This window comes from Macaca thibetana, chromosome X (assembly GCF_024542745.1).
Source record: "Macaca thibetana thibetana isolate TM-01 chromosome X, ASM2454274v1, whole genome shotgun sequence".
Taxonomy (NCBI): Eukaryota; Metazoa; Chordata; class Mammalia; order Primates; family Cercopithecidae; genus Macaca; species Macaca thibetana.
In genome coordinates, this window is record NC_065598.1 from 81,170,419 (window position 1) to 81,195,764 (window position 25,346).

At 38.6% G+C, this 25,346-nt stretch overlaps 1 protein-coding gene across 5 annotated transcripts in view; it reads left to right on the forward strand.

Moving 5' to 3' along the window:
- Window positions 1-25,346, forward strand: part of APOOL (apolipoprotein O like) — an 89,134-nt gene that overhangs the window by 16,520 nt on the left and 47,268 nt on the right. Inside the window, exon 1 of one of the 5 annotated variants that reach the window (XM_050776417.1) lies at window positions 19,441-23,638. The exons of the other annotated variants lie outside the window; for them this stretch is intronic. The gene's annotated coding sequence lies outside the window, so the exon portion shown is untranslated. Of the gene's footprint in view, window positions 1-19,440; window positions 23,639-25,346 lie in introns of those variants that run through there. 5 annotated transcript variants of the gene reach the window in all.

Below are 25,346 nucleotides of genomic sequence, written 5' to 3' on the forward strand. Positions count from 1 at the left end.
TTGTCTTAGTAAAACACAATGCAGGGTAGGCCTCCACAGCTCTAGACTCCAGGTCAGTATCTATGGACTAAGCCTCCAAGCCCACCTGTTCCAGCACCAGGCTGCATCCCACAGCCCCAGGCTCCAGACCTATGCAGCAGACTTGGTCTCCAGGCTTCTTTACTGTCAGGACAACCTCAGGATCCTCAGGTTCTGGACTGTCCTCAATGTTCAGCTGACCTCAGTGGTCCTAAGCTCTCAGCTATCCCCAGCATCAGGCTGGCTCTTGCAGCCTTAGTCATCAGGCTGACATATGTGGATACAGGTTCCACGTCTGCTCAGTACCAGGCTAGCCCCTTTACCCCAGGTTCAAGTTAATACCTGCAGATACAGTCTGAAAGCCCACCCTGGTATCAGGCAGAACCCTCTAGCCCCAGGCTCCAGGCCTCCCTAGTGCTAGGCCAACACCAGCAGCTCCAGGCTCTAGACTATCCCCAGTCTCAGACAGGTCCTTGCAGTTTTAGGCTCCAGAGCCACCCCAGGGCAAGGCCACCCCTAGTGATACTAGCATCAGGATCGTCCCCAGGAATGGGCCAGTTCTCATGGCCATAGGCTTGAGATCCACTCCTGTGCTGGATTAGCACCCTTAGCCTCTGACACTAGGCAGGAACTCAGAGACACAGGCTCTAGGCCTGCCCGGTGTTAAGCCAGTCCCTGTGGCCCCATGCCCCAGCAGACCTAGGGTACATGCCTGTCCCAGTAGACACTGCTAGTGGATTGGTCTCCATGGACTCAGGCTCCAGGACCACCCATGTATACCCAGGACCCAGGCTGGCCCCAGAACCAAGGCCAGTCCTTGCAGACTTAGCCTCTAGACAAGCACCTATATACTCAGCCTCCAGCCAGCACCAGCAGACACAAACTCCAGGCCTGTCTCCACAGCCCTAGGATCCTGGCCATTTCTAGTGGCTCCAGGTACTAGGCCAGTGCCATAATCCTAGGCTTCATACCAGCCCCTACAGAACCGAGCTCCATGCTGGCCCCAGGCTCTAGAGAACCCAGAGTTCAGGCCTGCTCCAGCAGACCCAGGGTCCATTCTCACCCCAATACTGGGACAGACCCTATAGACTGAGGTGCTAAGACAACCCAGACCCAGGTTCCAGGCCCATCCCAGTGGTCCCAGGTGCCAAGCCTCTCTCGGTGCCAGGCCAGTTCCTGTGGATTCAGGCTCCAGGTCCCAAGTATAAAACCTAATGTTACACCTCAAGAAGCTAGGAAAAAACAAAACAAAACAAACAAAAAAAACTAAGCCCAAAGTTAGCATAAAGAAGGAAATAATAAAGATCAGAACACAAATAAATGAAATGGAAACGAGAAAAACAATATAAAAGATCAGTGAAACTAAGAGTTGGTTTTTGTGAAAAGGTAACATTGATAAACCTTTAGCTAGACTCAGTTCTAAAAAAGAGAGAAGACAAATCAGAAATGAAAGAGGAGACTACAAATGATACCACAGAAATACTAAAAATCATGAGACTACTGTGAACAATTATATGCCAACAAACTGGATAACCTAGAAAAAAATTGGCAAATTGCTAGACACATACAACTTACCAAGACTGAATTACAAAGAAATAGAAAATCCGAACAGAGCGCTAATGAATAAGGAGACTGAGTCACTAGTAAAAACTCTATCAAAGAAAAGCTGGGGACATGATGGCTTCACTGCTGAATTCTACCAAACATTTAAAGAAGGAATAATACCAGTCCTCAAACTCTTCAAAAACGGAACAACAGGCATTACTTTCAAATGCATTTTACAAGGCCAGCATTACCGTGATACAAAAGCCAGACAAGGACACAACAAGGGAAGAAAATTACAGGTCAGTATTCCTGATGAACTTAGATGCAAAAGTCTTCAATAAAATACTAGCAAACTGAACTCAACAGCACATTAAAATAATCATTTACCCTGATCAGTGGGATTTATCCAAGGGATGGAAAGATGGTTCAAAATATGCAGATCAATACATGTGACATATGGCATTAACAAAAGGAAGGACAAAAGCCATATGATCATGTCAATAGATGCAGAAAAGGCATTTGACAAAATTCAACATCCTTTCATGATAAAAACTTCAAGAAATTGGTTATACAAGGAATGTACCTAAACATGGTAAAGGCCATATATGAGAATCCTACATTTAACATCATACTCAATGGTGAAAAGCTGAAAGCTTTTCCTCTAAGACCAAGCACAAGACAAGGATGCCCACTCTTGCCATTTCTATTTAACATAGTACTGGAAGTCCTACCCAGAGCAATTAGGCGAGAGAAAGAAATAAAAGGTATCTCAATTGAGAAGGAAGAAGTTAATTTGTCCTTATGCTATAATCTCGATGTTTTTTCCCCAAACCTCATATTGAAATTTGTTTCCCATTGTTGGAGGTGGGTCCTCATGGTAAATGTTTGGGTCACAGGGCCAGATCCCCCATGAATGGTTTGGTGCAGTCCTTACTATAATAAGTGAGTTCGCACTGCATTATTTCCTGCAAGAGCTGGTGGTTACAAAGAGCCTGGCACCTCCACTCTCTCTCTTGCTTCCTCTCTTGCTATGTATCTAGCCTTCTAGCCAGCTGAATCGTGAGCCAAACAAACCTTTTTTCTTTACAAATTACCCAGTCTCAGATATTCCTTCATAACAACACAAAAGGACTAAGACTCTGTTTGAAACAACATGATCCTTGTATACAGAAAACCCTAAAGACTACAGAAAAATCTTTTAAAAGTAATAAATGAATTTAGTAAAGTTGCAAATACAAAATCAGCATACAAAATCAGTGTTTCTATACAGTAACAGTGAACTATCCAAAAAATAAGAAAATTATTTCATTTAAATTAGCTACTATAAAAAAATACTTAGAAATAAATTTAGCCAAGTAAGTGAAAGATCTGTACACTGAAAACTTTAAAACACTGATGAAATAGAAGACAGAAGCAAATTGAAAGCTATCCCCTGGTTATGAATTGAGAGAATTCATATTATTAAAATGTCCATGCTACCCAAAACACTCTACATATTCAGTGCAATCCCTATCAAAATTTCAATGACACTTTCCCCAGAAACAGAAAAACAATCCTAAAATCCATATGCAACCAGAAGAGACTCCAAACAGCCAGAACAATATTGGCAAAAAGAAGAAAGCCAGAGGTATCACGTTGCATGATTTGAAAATCTATTCCAATGCTATAGTAATAAAAAAGCTTGACACTGACATAAATACATACACACAGATTAAGGGAATAGAGTAGAGTCTAGAGTAACTCCACCAGACAAAATAGCTTTCAAGACAAAAATATAAGAAGAAAGAGAATGTAACTGCATCCATCTGGATTTTCTCTAGGACAATTTCTATTGGGTCAAAACTTCCTGTTTATTTGCATGTTTTATATTTTTGTGTTGTAAATGGGACATTTTAGATAATATATTGTAGCAACTCTGGTTTCCAACAACACCCTTCATCCCACCCCAGGCTTCTTTTTGTTGTCGTTTGTTCACTTACTTGTTTAGTGACTTTCTTGGACTTACTCTGTGATGTCTATTTGTAACATGGTATGAAGTCTCAGATATCCCTGCCTAGATACTTCTTTTCTGTTTTTATATTTAGGCCTAGATTTCTAGGGATTGCCTCTGTGTCAGCATGCTTAGTGATGTGTGGTTGGCCAGAGGCTATAATTAAGCATTTTAAACCAGCAAGGTGTTTACCCTTTACTGTTGATTCTGTTTGTGACTTGGAGAGTGCTTTCACAGTCCAAGGAGCTTGAGGTTGCCTCATATTCAGCTAAAGACTAGATAATCATTATTTTCCTCTTCAGCCATTCCTCGGAGTATGCAGCCTTGGGTATGTGCCTAGTATTCTGGGCCACTAGCGATGACTGGTATTTGTGGAATTCTCTTTGTCTCTTTCTGATCTCCCCAATAATGGCTCTTGGCTTCTATTTATATCATACCAAACTTTTAGTCTCCACTGATTGCTGTTCGTTCTGTTGTTTTTGATTACAATCCGGAGCATAAATTGCCCTGCAGTTTGATCCAGATAAAGTCTAGTTGCTTGGCAAAGTTAGGGTGTTGCCAGTTTTCACGCTTGATCCAGTTTTCCCCTGGGAAGAACCCCTGCCAAATCTAACTGGGATACTACTTTTGCACTATAAAGTTGGGAGATATGCAAGATTCCACAGGGCTGTTTTGACTCCTAGACCAGCTCTTCAGTCACACAGAGCTATGAGGGACTAGGGGACTGGACTTTTCACCAGCAGCTGTCCTTTCTGAATCCTTCGTATGGGGCAGAAGCTTTGGCTGAGAAAGCAGCATATTTCCTAGTTTTCACCATCTGCCAGATTCATCTGGAATATCTCTTTTAGCTCAGGGAATTGGGAAAGATGGGAGTTGCCACTCTGCTGGAGAGCTCTTTGGAATAGCTCTTTCAGAACAGAGCTCTGAATGGGTATAGGTACAGGCCATTGTTGTAAACTGGACTGTGTTAGGCCATTTGTGCATTGCCTAAATGCCTAGATGTTTGGGTCACAGGTTTGGTGCAGTCCTTCCTATAATAAGTGAGTTCGCACTCCATTATTTCCTGCAAGAGCTGGTGGTTACAAAGAGCCTGGTACCTCCAGTCTCTCTCTTGCTTCCTCTCTTGCCATGTATCTAGCCTTCTAGCCAGCTGAATTGTGAGCACTAAAGAAATACTTGAGACGGGGTAATTTATAAGCAAAAGAGGTTTGATTAGCTCACAATTGTTTAGGCTTTACATGAAGCTTGGTTGCATCTGCTTCTGGGGAGGTCTCACGAAGCCTCCAATCGTGGCAGACTACAAAATGGGGAGCAGGCATCTCCCATGACAAGAGCAAGGGCAAGAGAGAGAGATAGAGAGTATGTGGGGAGGGGAGGTTCCACACAGTTTTAGATGAGCAGGTCTCGCAACAGCTCATTCACTGTCATGAAGACAACACCAAGCCATGAGGGGTCTGCCCCCATAATGCAAACACCTCCCACTAGGACTCACCTTCAGCACTGGGGATTATAATTCAACATGAGATTTGGGCAGGGACAAATATCCAAATTATATCATTCCACCTCTGGCCCCTCCTAAATCTCATGTCCTTTCCACATTGCAAAATACAATTGTACCTTCCCAACACTCCCCGAAAGTCTTAACTCCTTCCAGTGTTAACTCAAAATTGCAAAGTCCAAAGTCTCATCTGAGACAAGGCAAGTCCCTTCTACCTATGAGCCTGTCAAATAAAAAACAGGTTTTTTATTTGTTGGGTATAGGCGTTAGGTAAACATTCTCATTCTAAAAGGGAGAAATCAGCTAAAAGAAATGGGCTACAGGCCCCATGTACGTTCAACACCCAGCAGGGCAGTCATTAAATCTTAAAGCTCCAAAATAATCTCCTTTGACTCTGTGTTCCATATCCAGGACACACTGCTGCAAAGGATGGGCTTCCAAGGCCTTGGACAGCTCTGCCCCTGTGTCTTTGCGGGATTCATCCCCCAGGGCTGCTCTTATGGATTGGATTTAAATGATTGTAGCTTTTCTAGGTGCAGGGTGCAAGCAGCTGGTGAATCTACCATTCTGGAGTGTGGAGGTTAGTATCCCCTTTCTCACAGCTCCACTAAGCAGTGCTCTATTGGGGACCCTCTGTGGGGGCTCCAACACTTGGCACTGCCATAGTAGAGGTTCTCTGCGAGGGCTCCACCTCTGCAGTAGGCTCCTGCCTCAGTCCCAAGGCTTTCTCATATATCCACAAATCAGGGAAGAGGCTGCCAAGTATTCATCACTCTTGGATTCTGTACCCCTACAGGCTGAACACTACATAGAAGCTACCAAGGCTTATGTCTTGCATTCTCCAGAGTGGTAGCCTGAACTCTACCAGGGCCAGTTTGGGCCATAGCTGGAGCTAGAGTGGCTGAGATATGGGAAACAGTGTTCTGAGGCTGTGCAGGGCTGTGGGCCCCTGGGCCTGGCCTACAAAACCCTTCTATCCTCCTAGGCCCCTGGGCCTATGATGGGAGGGGCTACCGCAAAGGTGTCTGAAATACCTTCAAGGCCTTTTCCCCAGTGTCTTGGATATTAGCCCTTGACTCCCTTTTAGTTATGCAACTATCTCTAGCAGGTGGTTGCTCAGCAGCCTGTTTGAAAGAGCTTTTTTTTTGTCTGCCACGTGGCCAGGCTGCAAATATTTCAAACTTTTATGCTCTGCTTTCTGTTTAAATATAATTTCTAACTTTAAGTCATTTATTTGTTCTTGCATCTCAGTGTAGGCTGTTATAAGCAGCCACATCACTTCTTGAACGCTTTGCTACTTATAATTTTTTTTTTCTGTCAGATATGCTAGGTCATCACTCTCAAATTCAAACCTCCACAGATCCTAGGGCATGGACACAATGTAGCCAAGTTCTTTGCTAAGGCAGAGCAAGGTTGACCTTCGCTCCAATTCCCAAAATATCCTCATTTCCATCTCAGACCTCAGCAGCCTAGAGTTCGTTGTCCATATCGCTGTCAGCATTTTGGTCAAAACCATTTAAACAGTCTCTAAGAAGTTCCAGACTTTCCCTCATCTTCCTATATTCTGAGCCCTCCACACTTTTCCAACCTCTGTCCATTACCCAGTTGCAGAGTCACTTTCAAATTTTCAGGTATCTTTATAGCAATGCCCCACTCCTGATACCAATTTTCTGTGTTAGGCATTCTGGAATTGCTATAAGGAAATACCTGACACTGGGTAATTTATAAAGAAAAGAGGTTTAATTGACTCACAGTTTTGCAGGCTTTACAGGAAACATGGTAGCATCTGCTTCTGTGAAGATTCTCAGGAAGCTTCTAATTACGGTGGAAAGTGAAGCTGGAGCAAGCATCTCACATGGCAGAAGCAAGAGAAGTGGAAGGAGGGAAGGAGGAAGGGAGAAGGGAAGGTACCACAGACTTCAAAACAACAAAATTTCGCGAACTCACTGTTGTGAAGACAGCACCAAGCCATGAGGGATTTGCCACCATGACCCAAATACCTGCCACCACCAGCCCCCACTTCCATTATTGGGGATTAATATTCAACATGTGATATGGGCAGGGACAAATATCCAAACTATATCACGGACGTTTTAGATAATATATTGGAGCAACTCTGGTTTCTGATAACACTTCACAACCCCACCTCAGGCTTGTTATTGGTGTTGCATGTTTGTTCACTTACTTGTTTAGTGACTTTGCTGGACTAACTCTGTGATGTCTCTTTCCTGTATAGCATGAAGTCTCAGATATCTGATATACATTCTGGATACTAATGCTCTGTTACATAAATAGTTTGGGTCACTATTTTTCATCCCCTCTGCCAACATCTGCCTTAATTAGTATATTTAAACAATTTACATGTAATTCAGTTATTGGTATGTTAGGGTTTAAGTCGCCATGAATGCCATTGCCTCTCACTCTTCTTACCAGATTCTATAGATTTTGTTGAATAAATGCATCTCAATTTGTTGTGAGTGATTTGATCAATATTCAGAGAATTTGCTAATTTTTACTAGTTTTGATAGATGTCTCCCTGAGGGAGAAGTTTCATTAAGCTTTTCATACTGCCATTAAAGAACCAACTGGACGTTTCCAGTTTGGGCTGTTGCAAATAAAGCTGCTACCAACAATTGGATATAAATTTTATTTTACTGGTATAAATGCCCAGAAGTATGATTGCTGAGTCCTATGGTAATTATGTCTGGTTGTTTAAAAAAAGGATTCTTGGTGGATTGACACTTCTATTAATTTTTTATAGCTGCTCTAAGAGATTACCACAGTCTCAGTGGCCAAAAACAACACAGATTTGTTTCCTCACAGTTCTGGGGGTCATAAGTCTAAAACTCAAGGTGTTGGCAGGCATGTGTTCCTTCTGGGAGTTTTAGGGGAGAATCCATTTCTTTGCCTTTTGTAGTTGCTAGAGACCATCAGCATTCCTTGTCTCATGATGACTTCTTCCAGTTTGAAAGCCAGTAATGGCTGTGCAAATTCTACACATTCTGCCTCACTATGATACTCTTCTGTAATCAAATCTCTTTTTTATTTTCATGTTTTTAAAAAGTTTTCTAGGCACATAGTATGTGCATATATTTATGGGATACATGAGATATTTTGATATAGGCATGCAATGTGAAATAAGTACATTATGGAGAATGGGGTATCCATTCTCTCAAGCATTTATCCTTTGAGTTACAAGCAGTCCAATTGCACTCTTTAAGTTCTTTAAAAATGAACAATTAAGTTATTATTGACTTTAGCCACACTGTTGTGCTACCAAATAGTAGGTCTGATTTTTTTTTTTTTAATTTTTTATTTGGTAATAACTAACCATTCCCACCTCTCCCCTTACATCTATCACCATCCTTCCCAACTTTTGGTAATCATCCTTTTACTCCCTATGTCCATGAATTCAATTGTTTTGATTTTTAGATCTCACAGGTAAGTGAGAACATAGGATCTTTGTCTTTCTGTGCCTGGCTTATTTCACTTAACATAATGACCTCCAGTTTCATCTTTGTTGTTGAAAATTACTGATCTCATAATTTTTTGTGGCTGAATAGTACTTCATTGTGTATAGGTACCACATTTTATTTATTCACTGACCTGTTGATTGACACTTAGGTTGTTTCCAAATCTTAGCTATTGTGAACAGTGCTGCAACAAACACAGAGTGCAGATATCTGTTGGCTGTACTGATTTCCTTTCTGTTGGGTATATATCCAGCAGTGGGATTGCTTGATTATATGGTAGCTCAATTTTTAGTTTTTTGAGGAACCTCCAAAGTGTTCTCTATAGTAGTTGTACTAACTTACATTCCCAGAAACAATATACAAGGGTTCCCTTTTCTCCACATCCTTATCAGCATTTGTTACTGCCTGTCTTTTGGATATAAGCCATATTAACTAGACTCACATGAGAATTTCCCTGCCCTATCATATAAAAGCTGCATAACTTTGAGCAGATCACATAAATGATCTAAGTGTATTTTCTTATCTGAATAATTAAAATAAGAATTGTACTTGTTTCCCAGGGTTTTTATACTGGAAAATACTAAATTGGTAATAGGTAAAGTGCATAACACTATGCTAGGACTATTTCAAATGTTCAATAATTGCTAGCTTCTGCTGTTATTCTGTTTTAGAAGAATTCCTTTTTTCCCAGTACCTAGTGTAGTGCAATATTTCTTCTGATCTTCAGATTTCAGTTTAATTCTCACCTCCTTCATGCCAGTGGACTAATAACCTGTTTCTCGTCACAGTGAACGTGAAAAGTCTCAAGCAATTATAATTGAAATTTGTTGTGTAGTTTTATCAAACAGAATCTATAAGGAACTCAAATCACCAAGAAAAACAAATAATCCCATCAAAAAGTGGGCAAAGAACATAAATAGACATTTCTCAAAAGATGTACAAACAGCCATCAAACATACTACAAAATTCTCAACATCACTAATCATCAGGGAAATACAAATTAAAACCACAATGAGATACCACTTAACTCCTGCAAGAATGGCCATAATTAAAAAGCCAAAAAACAGTAGCTGTTCATGTGGATGTGGTAAAAAGGGAACACTTTTACACTGCTGGAGTGTAAATTAGTACAACCACTATGGAAAACAGTATGGGAATTCCTTAAGTAACTAAAAGTATATCTACCACTCGATCCAGCAGTCCCACTACTGGGTGTCTACCCAAAGGAGAAGAAGTCATGATATGAAAAAGACACGGACATGCATGTTTATAGCAGCACAATTCACAATTGCAAAAAGATGGAACCAACCTAAATGCCCGTCAACCAACAAGTAGATCAAGAAAATGTGGTATATACACAGCATGGAATACTATTCAGCCATTAAAAGGAATGAAATAATATTTTTTGTGGCGTCTTGGATGGAGCTGGCAGTCATTATTTTAAGTGAAGTAACACAGGAGTGGAAAACCAAAAACTGTATGTTCTCACTTATAAGTAGGAGCTAAGCTGTGAGTACACAAAGCATACAGAGTGATATAATGGAGTTTAGAGAGTCAGAATGGGTATACTGGGAGGTGGGTCAGGGATTAAAAAAAAAAAAAGCTACACATTAGGTATAATGTTCACTGCTCAGGTGACAGGTACACTAAAATCTCTACTACATAATTCATCCATGTGACCAAAAACCACTTGTACCCCAAAAACTATTGAATTAAAAATAAATAAGTAGATAAATACAATAAAATGTTGTGTATACACCACAGAATACTACTCATCCATAAATAACAGTGAAATAATGTCTTTTGTAGCAACTTGGATGGGACTGGCAGCCATTCTTCTAAATGAAGTAACTCAGGAATGGAAAACCAAATACCCTCTGTTCTCACTTAGAAGTGGGATTTAAGCTATAGGTATGCAAAGACATACAGAGTAGTGTGATGGAATTTGGAGACTCAGAAGGGGCAGAGTGGAAGGAGGACGAGAGATAAAAGAGTACATATTGGGTTAAAATGTATACTATTTGGGTTATGGGTGCACTAAAATCTCATAGTTTACCTCTATACAATTCACCCATGTACACAAAAACCACTTGTACTCCAAAAAGTATTAAAATAGTAGATATAAGAAATTAAAAATAATAAAATGATTTTTCAGAGTTCACCAGAATTGTATTTGATTCTTAGAACACTCCTGAGGGAATTTTGTATCTGCATATCAGGATAAAATGTACTTGTGATAAATTTCATTTGTGTTAGCGCTGGATTGATTGAGTCCTCAAATGCCTCAGTGTGTGTTGGCCTGCAAGCATATGCAAAAATTTCAGAGTAAGTACATTTTGAGCTAAGATAGTTAATAACTTTCATTAAATTTTCAAAAAGTTAAGATTGCTGAATCAGTCTTACAATTTCAGTTTCGCCTTAGGACCTTTAGTTGTTTGCTTCCACAAATGCTTGGTGGATAGGCATCTCATAAATGCTATTACATAAAATAACTTAGTAGATTCTCTGTGTGTACTGCCCTATTTAAACCTGTGTATCATTTTATTATTTAGTTGTAAGGTCCTTAGTCGTGCAAAGTCTTTTGGATACGAGAGGTGTAAGACTACCCACAGGAGTCTATATTTAATAGAAAAATAGGCTGCATATATTTCAGAAAGATAAATAATAATGTGATGTTATATTTGTTAAACACCAGATTAGTGCCTCACAAAAATATGAACTGTATGAATTCAGAGATATGTCTTTGAGTGAACTAGTGGGAATTGAGCCAGGCCGTCAGTGAAGGGCAGGGTTTTGGTAAGTGTATTCATTCAATAATTATTTTTTGGTGCCTGCTGTGTGCCAAGTACTGTTAGGTACTGGAGAGGAGAGGGCATTCTAGTACAACACATGGAGTGTGTGAAGGCACTGAGGGAGGAATGTGCTTGACATGTTTGGGGCCTAGGAAGATTAATGTGGCTAGGGCCAGAGGAAGGCGGTAAAGGTTGTAGAGCTGAGAGAACAAGCAATATTTTAGAAAGATCAGTTCAGCATTTCTGTATAGCTTATTTAATCCTGTTTTGAAATTTTGTAACATCTGAATTCTAAACTGACAACAGCCTTAAAATCATCTTTTATTGGAGTGCTACAATCTTTTCAAGTAAATAGAATGCTCTCAATATTCCTCTCCTACATTTCTACCAGGGAGATACAGCCTGATTTTTTCCCCAGGTATAGCATATGTGTATATATGTGTGTGTCAAAGGAGGCTGTCAGGTGTTTTTCAAAATCTTATTACTGAGTTTGACAATACTCAGTATTTGTCAAAGTACTGATTAAAGTATCTAAAAAATACTCATAAAATACTTTAGCCTGATTAACAAACTGACTAAAGTAAGTTTGGCTGATCTGTTGTGCCATTTCTGGAGGATTTTTAAGATGTTTAATTGTGGCTGGGCGCAGTGGCTCACGCCTGTAATCCCAGAACTTTGGGAGGCTGAGGCGGGCTGATCAACTGAGGTTGGGAGTTTGAGACTAGCCTGACCAACATGGAGAAACGCCGTCTCTACTAAAAATACAAAATTAGCTGGGCATGGTGGCACATGCCTGTAATCCCAGCTACTTAGGGGGCTGAGGCAGGAGAATCGCTTGAACCTGGGTGGTGGAGGTTGCAGTGAGCTGAGATCGCGCCATTGCACTCCAGCCTGGGCAACAAGAGCAAAACTCCTTCTCAAAAAAAAAAAAAAGAAAAAGTTTTAAAAAAGATGTTTGTGTAAATATACTCCCGATGTATGTTTTTATTTTTAATTTTCTAGTTAGATTTTTATTTAAGATAAACTTTTGATACTTTCAAGTATTACCCAGTAATAATTGCACCACAGTTATTGAATGATTAATATGTTCAGAAATTTCAGAATAATCCTTTCATACATCGTAATTAAAGTAACTTAGTGCTTGAAATGCTTTACCATTAATGTTCTATAATTTTGTAATACAACCACACTGATCTAGACACTTATTTGTTGTAGGTAATTTAAGATTGGTCTTTAAGTGCTAGAGCTTTAATTTTGATGAACGTTATATCTCGAATATACTATGTAACTCCCATCTATGTTAAACCAGACAGTTGAACGCTTTCTTCGTAACTCTGTATCTTTAGTTTTTAACTTTGCCAATTGTAATACGTTGTATTTGTTATGTAAGTGACTATATAGATAGTGGACCTGAATGGGTATTGAGCCCGGAAATAGTCTTAGATTGAAAAAGTGGCTGGTATCATTTTCTTTTTCTTCCATAATTGTGAATTGAAATATATACAGCTTCTTGGCCCTGTGGGCAGGGTGACATGCTCAGTAAATCAAAGGCAGCCTTTTTCTAAGTGTTTTTTTGTTCTCCAAAGGCCACTGCTGGTATTTGTGGTGTTGTATCCAAATACTTTCTGGTGCATAGTAGGCGTTCAGCAAATGTTAATTACCCCTTTTCCATTGCTATTATATTAGACCACAGGTGTTATTTTGTCAGCACATTCGTCTTCAGAGTATTTGACTTTTACAGCTGTGTTACAGGTCACTCCTTTCTCTTAGTGTTCCTTAATATTTAGTTTTCAAGAAAACACCAGATGCTATGCATCATTTTAAATGGCACTTTGAGATACCATCTCACACCAGTTAGAATGGCAATCATTAAAAAGTCAGGAAACAACAGGTGCTGGAAAGGATGTGGAGAAATAGGAACACTTTTACAATGTTGGTGGGATTGTAAACTAGTTCAACCACTGTGGAGAACAGTATGGCGATTCCTCAAGGATCTAGAACTAGAAATACCATATGACTCAGCCATCCCATTACTGGGTATATACCCAAAGGATTATAAATCATGCTGCTATAAAGACACATGCACACGTATGTTTATTGCGGCACTGTTCACAATAGCAAAGACTTGGAATCAACCCAAATGTCCATCAGTGACAGACTGGATTAAGAAAATGTGGCACATATACACCATGGAATACTATGCAGCCATAAAAAAGGATGAGTTTGTGTCCTTTGTAGGGACATGGATGCAGCTGGAAACCATCATTCTTAGCAAACTATCACAAGAACAGAAAAGCAAACACCGCATGTTGTCACTCATAGGTGGGAATTGAACAATGAGATCACTTGGACTCGAGAAGGGGAACATCACCCACTGGGGCCTATCATGGGGAGGGGGGAGAGGGGAGGGATTGCATTGGGAGTTCTACCTGATGTAAATGACGAGTTGATGGGTGCTGATGAGTTGATGGGTGCAGCACACCAACATGGCACAAGTATACATATGTAACAAACCTGCACGTTGTGCACATGTACCCTAGAACTTAAAGTATAATAAAAAAAAAATACTTGGAATTTTGCTACATAGATCAAATAGAGTTTGAATATTATATATTCTCCTTTTTAATAAAAACAGACTAAAATATCTGGAGTAAAAATAAATAAATAAATAAATGGCACTTTGATGTGGGCAACAGAAAAATGGAAGAACCTGGGTTCTCAGTAAGCTAGTGAATTAACCAATCCTTATGTCTGCCTGCTCCTAGACTTTGTTATATGGAGAATAAGTTTTTTTCATTGTTGAAGCCAGTTTCAGTTGGAGATTCCAGAATTTTAGCCAAAAGCATCTTAAATAAGACCACTATATTAGATTATTGTGAAGATTAAAAATACTAAATATATGTAAAGCACCTGGCACACAGTATGCACTCCTTAAATACAGAACAGACACACTGTCATCAGAGATCTCTTTTCTTTTCAGAGACATGATAATGAGGTGTGGCACAGGTACCATAACACTACCAGGTTATAGAGCTTTTCCATCATGCATTTGTCGCTTTGTTGCTGGTTCTTTTCCTTTGCCAGCCATACTGTGCTTCTGCTACTTTTATTCTCTTTTTATTATTTCTTAACTCTTCTATTCCTTGTTACTTCTCCTATTTTGTGACTTTTGGTATGTATAATCTTAACTTTTATAATCACAACTAGCCAACTGGAGTAACCTTACCTGTAATACTCAGCTCTTGATTTTTCTCCCTTTGTGTTGGTTGCTGGATGTTCCAGGACAGCTTTTTGGCCACAAGAGATTTTGAAAATGTCTTGTTTCTTTCCCCCCTTTGCTGGTTGAGGAACTCCTCTAGAAGCTGAAAAGTTCTAGATAGCTGAGTCACACAATGTATATTTTATAAATTAAAAAAAAATACCATTAGTCAAGATAGGTGTTATTGGAGAAAAGTATATTTTCTTGCAGAATGACTTTTTTTCTCCTCTTTTATTTTAGAATCAAGTTGTATTTGATCATGTATCCCCATAATGTTAGACTAGAAGTAATAAAACAGATTATTGAAATGTTTTATAAATATTATTTTAGAAAAATGCTAGGTGGTAGGGAATAATTATAGAAATCAGGCTTATATTTTTAGTAAAAGTAATAGGCTTCATAATTAAATTCTAGTTGACAGCTTTTTGGGTTTTGTTTTTATTTTTTTTAATAATGTCAACTTTTATTCTAGGTTTGGGGTACATGTGCAGGTTTGTTACAAGAATATATTGAATGATGCTGACATATGGGGTTTGATTGATCCCATCACCCAGGTAGTGAGCATATTGCCCAATAGTTTTTCAATTATTTTCTCCCTCCCTCCCCCATCTACTAGTCCTCAGTGTCTATTGTTCCCATCTATATGTCCATGGGTACCAATTGTTTAGTTTCCACTTATAAGTGAGAACATGCAGTATTTGATTTTCTGTTCCTGCATTAATTCAGTTAGGATAATGGCTTCCAGCTGCATCCATGTTGCTGTAAAGGACATGATTTCTTCTTTTTTATGGATGCATAGTATTCCATGGTGTATATGTATCTCATTTTGTATATTCACTACACCACTGGTGGGCACCTAGGTTGATTCCATTTATTTGGTATTGTGAATAGTGCTGCAATGAACACATGAGTGCATGTATATATGGTAAAATAATTTATATTCCTTTGGATATATACTCAGTAGTGGGATTGTTGAGTCAAATGATAGTTCTGTTTTAAGTTCTCTGAGAAATATCCAAATTGCTTTCCACAGTGGCTGAACTAATTTATATTCCCACCATCAGTGTATAATGTTCCCTTTTCTCTGCAGCCTCACCAGCATCTGTTGTTTTTTGATTTTTTAATAATGGCCGTTCTGACTGGTATGAGATGGTATCTCATTGTGGTTTTGATTTGCATTTGTCTAATAATTAGTGATGTTGAGCTTATTTTCATATATTTGTTGGCCACTTGTATGTCATCTTTTGACAAGTGTCTGTTCATGTCTTTTCCCCATTTTTTAATGGGGTAAATTGTTTTCTGCTTGTTCGATTGTCTAAGTTTTGTGTAGATTCTGGATATGAAACCTTTGTTAGATGCATAGTTTGTGAATATTTCCTCATATTCAGTAAGTTATCTGTTTAATAGTTTCTTTTGCTGTGCAGATGCTCTTTAGTTTAATTAGGTTCCATTTGTCAATGTTTGCTTTTGTTGCAATTGCTTTTGGTTTCTTTGTCAGGAAAACTTTGCCAGGGCCGATGTCCAGAATGGTATTTTCTAGCTTATCTTTCAGGGTTTTAATTTTTTTAGGCTTTACTTTTAAGTCTTTAATCCATCTTGAGTTGATTTTTGTGTATGGTGAAAGGCAGAAGTTTAGTTTTAATCTTCTGCATAGGGCTCACCAGTTATCCCAGCACCACTTGTTGAATAGGGAGTTCTTTACCCATTACTTGTTTTTGTTGAGTTTGTAAAAGATCAGTTGGTTATAGTTGTGTGGCTTTATTTCTGGGTTCTCTAATGTCTAACCTGGGTTCTCTAACCTCTAACCTGTTACATTGGTCTATGTGTCTGTTTTCGTACCAGTACCATGCTGTGTTGGTTACTATAGCCTTGTACTATAGTTTGAAGTCAGGAAATGCGATGACACCAGCTTTGTTCTTTTTACTTAGGATAGTTTGGGCTATTTGGGCTTGTTTCTGGTTCCATATTAATTTTAGAATCGTTGTTTCTACTTCTGTGGGAAATGTTGTTGGTAGTTTGATAGGAATAACATTGAATCTGTAAATTGCTTTGGGCAGTGTGGCCATTTAAAAAATATTGATTCTTCCTACCCATGAGCATGGATTGTTTCTCCATTTGTTTGTGTCATCGCTGATTTCTTTCAGCAGTGTTTTATAGTTCTCATTGTAGAGATCTTTCACCTCTGTGGTTAGCTGTATTCCTAGGTATTTTATTCTATTCATGGCTAATGTGAATGGTATCGTATTCTTAAATTGGCTCTCAACTTGGATGTTGATAATTTATAGAAATGCTCCTGATTTTTCAAATTTTTATTTTGTATCCTAAAACTTTGCTGGAGTTGTTTATTAGAACCACAAACTATTGGACAGAGACTATGGGGTTTTCTAGGTATAAGATCATATCTTCTTTGAAGAGACTTCGTCTTTTCATATTTGGATGGATTTTATGTCTTTCTTTTGCCTAATTCCTGGCTAGGACTTCCAGTACTATATTGACTAGGCATGAAAAGAGTGCACATCCTTGTCTTATTATAGTTCTCAAAGGGAATGCTTCCAGGTTTTGCCCATTCAGTTTGTTGTTGGCTGTGAGTTTGTCATAGATGGCTGTTATTATTTTGAGGTATGTTCCTTTGATGCCTAATTTGTTGAGGGTTTTTAAAATGAAGGGTTGTTGAATTTTATTGTATTTTTAAAATTTTATTTCAATAGATTTTGGGGAGCAAGTGGTTTTTGGTTACATGGATAAGTTCTTTAGTAGTGATTTCTGAGATTTGGTGTACATGTCACCTGAGCAGTGTACAGTGTACCCAATATGTAGTCTTTTTTCCATCACATCCCTCTCATCCTTCCCCTTGAGTCCCCAAAGCCCATTATATTATTATTATGTCTTGCATCATCATGTATTAGCTCTCCTGAAGCTTAGCTCTCATGTGTAAGTGAAAACATACAATATTTGGTTTTCCATTCCTGAGTTACGTCACTTAGAATAATGGCCTCCAACTCCATCCAAGTTGCTGCAGAGGCCGTTATTTCATTCTGTTTTATGGCTGAGTAGTATTCCCTGGTGTATATATAACACATTTTCTTTATCTACTCCTTGGATGATGGTTATTTAGGTTGGATTCATATTTTTGCAATTGCAGAAGTACTGCTATAAACTTGTGTGTATGTGTCTTTTTCAAATCTGGAGGCATCATATTACCTGTTGATATGGGTTGGCTGTGTTCCTACCCAAATCACATCTTGCATTGTAACTCCCATAATTTGTTCATGTTGTGGGAAGGACCCAGTGGGAGACAATTGAATCATGGGGCGGTTCCCCCATACTGTTCTCATGGTAGTGAACAAGTATCATGAGATCTGATGGTTTTATAAGGGGAAACCCCTTTTGCTTGGCTCTCATTCTTCTTTTGCCTGCTGCCATATGAGATATGCCTTTAACCTTCTGCCACGATTTTGAGGCCTTCCTAGCCATGTAGAACTGTGAGTCCATTAAACCTCTTTCTTTTGTAAATTGCCCAGTCTCGGGTATGTCTTTATCAGCAGTCTGAAAACAGACTAGTACACCTGACTTCAAACTATACTATAAGGCTATAGTTACCAAAGCAGCATGGTACTGATGTAAAAATAGGCACATAGACCAATGGAACAGAATAGAGAACCCAGCAATAAAGCCAAATACAGCCAACTGATCTTCAACAAAGCATACAAAAACATAAAGTGGGGAAAGGACACCCTATTGAACAAGTGGTGCCAGGATAACTGGTAAGCCGCACATAGAAGAATGAAAATTGATCCCTATCTGTCACCATATACAAACATCAACTCAAGATTGATCAAAGCGTTAAATATAAGGCTTGAAACTATAAAAATTCTAGAAGACAACATTGTAAAAACTCTTGTAGACATCAGTCTAGGCAAAGAGTTCATGACTAAGACCCCCAAAACAAATACAACAAAAGCAAAAATAAACAAATGGCACTTAATTAAACTAAACAGATTCTGCACAGAAAAAGAAATAATCAACAGAGAAAACAGACAACCTACAGTGTGGGAGAAAATATTTGCAAACTATGCATTCGACAAAGGTTGTTGAATTTTACTGAAATCCTTTTCTGCATCTATTAAGAGGATCACAGGGTCTTGTTTTTAGTTCTGTTTATGTGATTAATTACATTTATTATTTTGCATCTATTAAACCATCCTTGCATCCCAGGTTTAAAGCCTGCTTGGTCATGGTGGATTGGCTTTTTGATGTTTTCCTAGATTTGGCTTTCTAGTATTTTGTTTAGAATTTTTGCATCTATGTTTATCAGAGTATTGGCCAGAAGTTTTCTTCTTTTGTTGTGTTTCTGTGGGGTTTTGATATACAATGATGCTAGCCTCATAGAATGAGTTAGGGAGGAGTCCCTCCTCCTCAATTTTTGGAATACGTTAGTAGGATTGGTACCAGCTCTTCTTTATACATCTGGTAGAACTAAGCTGTGAATCTATCTGGTCCAAGTTTTTTTTTTTTTTTTTTTTCCTGGTTGGTAGGCTTTTTATTACTGACTAAATTTCTGAACTCATTATTTCTCTGTTCCGAGTTTTAATTTCTTCATGGTTCAATCTTGGGTGGTATATATTTTTAGGAATTTATTTGTTTCTTCCAGGTTTTCTAGCTTGTGTTCATAGAGGATTTCTTAATAGTTTCTGGGGGTTGTTTGTATTTCCATGTAGTTGGTGGTAATGTTCCATTTGTCATTTCTGATTGTGTTTATTTGGATCTTCTTTTTTTCATTATTAGTCTAGCTAGTTGTCTCTCAATCTTATTTATTTCTTCAAAAAAACAACTTTTTTAAAAAATCTTTTGTATCATTTTTCACATCTCTGTTATATTGAGTTGCTCTATGATTTTGGTTATTATTTTTCTTCTACCTTTTTGGTTGGTTGGTTCTTGTTTTTCAAGTTTCTCTAGTTGTGATGTAAGGTGATGTTAATTTGAGATCTGTCAGCCTTTTTGATGTGGATTTTCAGTGCTGTAAACTTTCCTCTTAATAATGCTTTAGCTGTGTCCCAGGGGTTCTGGTATGTTGTATCTTTGTTTTCATTAGTTTCAAATAATTTTTTGGTTTCTGCCCTAATTTCATTGTGTACCCAAAAGTAATTCAGTAGCAGATTGTTTAATGTCCATGTAATTGTATGGTTTTGAGAGATTTTGGCATTGACTTCTTTTTTTTTTTTTTATTGCATTGCACTGTGGTCTGAGAATGTGATTGGTATGATTTCAGTTTGTTTGTGTGTGTATTTTTTGAGAACTGCTTTAGGGATGATTGTGTGGTCAGTTTTAGAGTATGTGCCATGTGCAGATGAGATTAATGTTTATTCTGTTTTTGTTGGGTGGAGTGTTATGTAGAAGTCTGTTAGATCCATTTGGTCATGTGTCAAGTTCAGGTCCTGGTATCTTTGTTAGTTTTCTGTCTTGATGATATTTCTAGTACTGCCAGCAGGGTGTTGAAGTTTCCTACTGTTATTGTGTATTTATGTAAATCTCCTTGTAGGTCTCTAAGAACTAGAACTTGCCTTATGGATCTGGGTACTCCAGTATTGGGTGCATATATATTTAGGATTGTTAAGTCTTCTTGAATTGAACTCCTTATTATATAATGTCCCTCTTTGTCCTTTTTTGATCGTTGTTGGTTTAAAGTCTTTTTTGTGTGAAATTAGATTAGCACCCCTTGCCCTTTTTCATATTGTGTTTGCTTGGTGAATTTTTCTCCATCCGTTTAATTTGACCCTGTGGATGTCACTGCATATCAGATGGGTCTCTTGAAGACAGCATACAATTGGGTTTTACTTCTTTATCTAACTTGCCACTGCGTGCCTTTCAAATGGGGCGTTTAGCCTATTTACATTCAAATTTAACACTGTTATGTGCAGATTTGGTCCTGTCATCATGTTGTTAGCAGGTTAATATGCAGATTTGATTGTGTGGTTGCTTTATAGTATCAATAGTCTATGTACTTAAGGGGATTTTTATGGTGCCACTAACAGTCTTTGATTTCCATGTTTAGCACTCCTTTAAGGACCTCTTGTAAGGCAGATCTGGTGTTAACAAATTTCCTTAGCATTTGTTTGTCTGACAGGAATCTTATTTCTCATTAGCTTATGAAGCATATTTTGGCTGGATATGATATTCTTGTTTGGAATTTGTTTTATTTAAGAATGCTGCATATAGGCCCCAAATCTCTTCTGGCTTATAGCATTTCTGCTGGAAGGCCACTCTTAGCCTGATGGAGTTCCCCTTACAGGTGACCTGCTTCTTCTCTCTAGCTGCCTTTAATATTTTTTCACATTGACCCTGAAGAATATGGTGAGTATGTGTCTTGGGGATGGTCATCTTATATACTCTCTCATATGGCTTCTATTCATTTCTTGAATTTGAATGTTGACCTTTCTAGTGAGGTTGGGGACATTCTCATGGACAATATTCTCAAATATGTTTTCCAAGTTACTATCTCTTTCTCTCTGTGTTTTAGGGATGCCAGTGAGTTATTGATTTGGTCTCTTTACATAATTCCACATTTCCAGAGGTTTTGTTCCTTTTTTTTATTCTCTTTGTTTTTGTCTAACCGAGTTGATTGGAAGAACTGATCTTCAAGCTCAGATTCTTCCCTCAGCGTGGTCTTTTCTGCTGTTAGTACTTCTGATTATATTATGAAATTTTTACAGTATGTTTTTTCAGCTCTTTCTATTGGTTTTGGTTCTTAAAATGGGAATTTTATCTTTCAACTCTTGTTTTATTTACTTCTTTAGATTCTTTGGATTTGCTTCAACTTTCTTCTGAATCTTGGTGTTCTTCATTCCTATCTATATTCTAAACCTTTTGTCTGTCATTTCCACCACTTTCGTCTGGTTAAGTACCATTGCTGTGGAGGTAGTGCGGTTGTTTGGAGGTAAGAAGACACTTTGGCTTTTCCCGTTGCCCGAGTTCTTGCACTCATTCTTTTTCATGTGTGGGCTGATGTTCCTTTAATGTTTGATGTTGCTGTCCTTTGGATTTGTTGTTGTTTTGTTTTGCTGCGGTAATTGTAAAAGTGATGTGTCTCTTGATTACTTCTGGGAGCTCCATCCCAGGGAAATGCAGAGCTGCTGCCAGCCCAAGTGCTCAGGTTGGGGTAGGATGGCTGTACTGGGGACCCTGGTAGGGAAGCTCTGCCCAGTGAGGAGTAGCACTGGCAGAGACCTGCATGGAAAATAATCTGGCCTCTTCTCTGTAAGGCTGCTGCCGTGTGCTGGAGGCCAGCAATATTTTGGGCTCTTCTCTCCCTTCTCAGCCTGAGTGTAGTAGAGGTGGGGGCTGAGGCATTGGCCAAAATGTCAGGCCTATCAGTTACCTCTGGGAGCTTTATCCCAGAAGAATTGCAGAGCTGCTATTGGCCTGAATTCTTAGGTGGGGTTGGTGTGGTTGTGTTAGGATCGCAGGCCAGTGGGCTTTGCCTAGACAGGTGTAGCAGAGGCAAAGCCTGCAGTCCGTCCATTCCTCAGCACCATGAATATGGCCCCTATCCTGGGGGCATGTGAGAGAGTCTGGCCTCCCTTGTTGGTGGATCTATGGTAGCTAGTGCAAGAGTGCTCAGGAGTCCAAGGCCCTTGGGCATCCTTATGTGCCTGAGTGGCAACTCTGCCCACCCGGAAAACTCCAGGCAGCCTGTGTCAGTCTGGAGGCCTTGGGAATAGAGGGTCTGTGGGTGGTCTTCTGTGTCCAGGATTGCAAAGGTTCATGGCATAAGTGTGAGCCTCTGGGGGCTTTTGCTGACTTACCATTTCCCTGTGGTGGGGAACCCCCCTTGTCTTCCTGCCAGTCCTGGGTGGGCAGCTGTCCTGTCTTGCACTTCTCTGCTCTCTGTGCGTCATGGTGCTCCCTTGATGAATTCCAACATGTCTTCCTGGATGATTCAGTGGAAGAGCTTGTGTTTACTGGCTACTGTGTATCTTCTCCTTGAGAGCAGCATACACTGGCTGCTTCTAATCAGCCATCTCCATACCTCCCCAAACAAAAATTCTTAATAACAAGAGCTAACCAAATACAAAATCAGTAGAAGAAAAGAAATAATAATGATCAGAGCAGAAATAAATGAAATTGAAATGAAGAAAATAATACAAAAGATCAATGAAACAAAAAGTTGGTTGTTTTAAAAGATGAAATTTACAAACCTTTAGCTAGACTAACAAAACAAAAGAGAGAAAACACCCAAATAAATAAAATAATAGATGAAAAAGACATTCAGCCAATACTGCAAAAATTCAAAGGATCATTAGTGGCTACTATGATCAACTATATGCCAATAAATTGGAAAATCTAGAAGAAATGGATAAATTCCCAGACACACGCAACCTACCAACATTGAACCATGAAGAAATCCAAAATCTGAGCAGGCAAATAACAGTGAGATGGAAGACGTAGTAAAAATCTCCCCAGAAGGAGAAGCCTGGGACTTGATGGCTTCACTGCTGGATTTTACCAAATATTTAAAGAAGAAATACCAGTTCTACTGAAACTCTTCTGACAAATAGAGAAGAGGGGAATACTTCCAAACTCATTCTACAAGGCTAATATTACCCTGATATTAAAACACATCAAACAAGAAAACTATAGACCAGTATCCCTGATGAATATTGATGCAAAAATCTTCAAAAATACCAGCAAACCAAATTCCAAAACACATTAAAAAGATCATTCATGATGACCAAGTAGGATTTATCCCAGAGATGCAAGGACGGTTCAGCATATACAAATCAGTCGGTGTGCTACATCATATCAACAGAATGAAGGATCAAAATCGTATAATCATTTCAATTGATGCTGAAAAAGCATTTGATAAAATTCAACATCAGTTCATGATAAAAAACCTTCAAAAAACTTGCTATCACAGGAAGCTCACCCTGCATTTTTCCCTGGAGGAATGGTTCAGTATTCTGTAAATCAGTATTCACAGCTACTTTATAGAATATAACTGCTGGAAATAACAAGAATCAGCTCTATTTTTATTGCAGGAACAGTTGGAGAGGGTGAGTCTTATGGGTAAGTTACCTCATACTCATCTTTTAGCCCTGCTGTTTGTAAATTTCCATGTGCGAGAATTCTGTTTTAGGACCTGTTATCTTTTGTAGAGAGCCAGTTTTCAATCTCTCATTGATTTTAAATAAGTTGTAATTTTGACTTATTATTTTGAGTTAAAAATAGTTTTAAGTCAAGGTCTTTCCTCTTGTGAAAACTCGATTATCTCTGCTCAATTTTAATGCTGTTTGATTAATGACAGCCTCATAAGGCTGTAAGTTTTTTAATAACACCCCAAACTCTGATAACTTTTTGAATATCTTATTTGGTTTTCTAAATTGGAGGCTGGCACATTTTTTTTTGTAAATGGCCTCATGGTAAATGTTTTAGGCTTTGCAGGATGCATGAGATCTCTTGTCACATATTCTTGTTTTTACATATCTTTAAATATGTTTTTTAAAAACATTTTTAGCTTAGCGTCCAGGCCAGATTTAGCCCAGAATTGTAGCTTGCCAATCTTCGTTCAAACATTTTCAATGTGCTGTACCATTAGCTTTCCCTCTTTAAGACAGTGACGTGTACTTCACCAGTATAACAGACTTGCAGATGCCCTACTGTGCCAGTCTTCCTGATTTCTTTTGACAAAATTTGCGACCTTTTTTATTTGGAGGTAATAAATATGTTGAATAGATTTTATTGTTCTCACTGTTCTCACTAGAGCCTGATTAGCATGAAATACATGTGAAAAGAAAAATGAGGAATAAGCACAGCCACTTAATTTTTTTATTCAGCAAACAGAAGGAATGGGAAACTAAACTTAATTGCCTATGTACCAAATGTAAGCCGTTTTAATATAACTCCTTATTTAATCCTTGTGATAATCAACAGGATGGCATACACATTTTTTCAGATATTTAACCTAATAGTACTTAGTTAACCTAATTAAGAAATCACTGTCCACTGGAAATTTCTGCAATGATGAACTTGTTTTATATCTGTGGTCTACATTATGGCTATTGAGCACTTGAAATGAGACTAATGCAACTGAAGTTTTTATTTATTAATAATTTTAATTTCAATTCAAATGACCACATGTGGCTAGTAGTTACCATACTGGGCAGCATAACTTGAAGAACTTCAATAATTTGTTCAAGTTTAGACAGTAAGTTCTGTTTAACTCCTAAGCTTATATATATATATATATATATATATATAATTTTTTTTTTTTTGAGACAGAGTTTTGCTCTTGTTGCCCAGGCTGGAGTGCAATGGTGCTATTTCGGCTCACTGTAACTTCTGCCTCCTGGGTTCAAGCGATTCTCCTGCCTCAGCCTCCCAAGTAGCTGGGATTACAGGCATGCACCACCACACTCAGCTAATTTTGTATTTTTAGTAGAGACAAGGTATCACCATGTTGGTCATGCTGGTCTCGAACTCCTGACCTCAGGTGATCCACCAGCCTCGGCCTCTCAAAGTGCTGGGATTACAGGCATGAGCCACCACTCCCGACCCTAAGCTCATATTTTTTTTCGGTTGTGCCATACTGCCTCCTCAATAAAAGTCAAGGAATCTATGAAGACAGTAGGAAAGAATGGTAACTGTAAGGTAACTTATTACCTTACAGAGTAAAAAATGTGGAGAAAGTACTTAGGCAATGTTCAAGGTATATTAACTTTTAGGCTATGAGCTCAATGAGTAAATCCATAATCTGGAATACTAACTAGATCATAAT